At 36.0% G+C, this 1,261-nt stretch overlaps 1 protein-coding gene across 1 annotated transcript in view; it reads left to right on the top strand.

Annotated features, from left to right (window-relative positions):
- The window catches only part of LOC106531868 (ubiquitin specific peptidase 9 X-linked), a gene marked incomplete at its 3' end in the record, with an annotated part of 31,880 nt that overhangs the window by 9,826 nt on the left and 20,793 nt on the right, over positions 1-1,261 (top strand).

Here is a 1,261-nt window from a genome sequence, read left to right on the forward strand (position 1 = left end):
GGCTCTGGTATCATGGCTACCTGACAACAGAGCTCAAAGTGTGGGATCATTTTAAGAAAATGAAAGAGAAACCTGTGTAATATCTGCAGAGCAGAACTTACCTTCCAYWGCWGTTATTTTTAGTTAGCATATAGCTAAAATCTAACCATGGTTATATAATAGCAGCTGTGTTCTGGYGYGATAAGCTGTATGTTTTATATTCAATTAATGTATGATCCGATTAGTCGACTAATCAAATAAATAATCGGTGATTAATCTATTATTAAAATAATCGTTTGTGGCAGCCCTATTTGAAAATGTAATTAGGTAATTTTGACCAAATTTGACTTAATCCTCATTTTGATATGATGAGTCACATTTAACATAGTATGGCAGTGAGAAACTACCGGTAAATCTTGAACTCAAAGGTAATGCAGGATGTTTGTGAAGTATAAAACCAGTAAATTGAAAATGAACACTAAATTGGGACTGCATACATTCAAACTTATAGCAATTCATACCAGTCATTCCTAGTTCTTTGGATCCTGACACTCCCAAGTCGTCACAGAATATTGAATATTTAAAGCAGGGTTTGACAAATCCTATTGCCCGACTGCCCGGGGCAGGTAAAACTCATATTCGGGCAGGTGGGTGTGTCCCAATGCCTGCCCGACCAGGCAGGTGAACAATTTCTTTAATTTTTTCCTAGGACCATTCATTCAAAATATTCTGAAAACAAATTAAGAAATACAGCGTTTTAAAACATGTATAGAAAGAATAAATCCTCAAAATTTCCTCCTCCTGCTGTAGAAAAGTTCTATCTTGCCGTCGAGTCGTGGGATTATTTCCTCTTCCCTCCCGCTGCACATCGGGCAGAGTAAAGCTTTAACAACCGTAGTTTTTTTCACACACAAGTTGTCGGAGAAAAAACTTGATTTTTGTGTATTGTTACCCACAGAGATGATAAAAATATGTTCGTTCAGTCATAAATCCATCTTGCTAATGTCGACTTGTGCTCTGAGAGCGCAGAGCAGCAGAGGGTCAGTTCAACAGGCTCACTGTATGGAAGGCCAGTATTGCATTTATTTGGCTTCACCACGTTAACATTCCAGTTATCTGAAATTGTTTTATGACTAGATTAGACATAGTAGTTATTTAGGATAAAATAATAAAAAAAAATATTATTTTGTTTTATTTTCCTTTTTTTAAGCTTGGAGATGTTTCCAGCTTGAGCTTGTTTGTTTGTTTGTTTGTTTGGTTTGTTTGTTTTGTTTGTTTGTTT

The sequence above is a fragment of the Austrofundulus limnaeus genome, unplaced genomic scaffold (genome assembly GCF_001266775.1).
Source record: "Austrofundulus limnaeus strain Quisiro unplaced genomic scaffold, Austrofundulus_limnaeus-1.0 Scaffold686, whole genome shotgun sequence".
Lineage (NCBI taxonomy): Eukaryota > Metazoa > Chordata > Actinopteri > Cyprinodontiformes > Rivulidae > Austrofundulus > Austrofundulus limnaeus.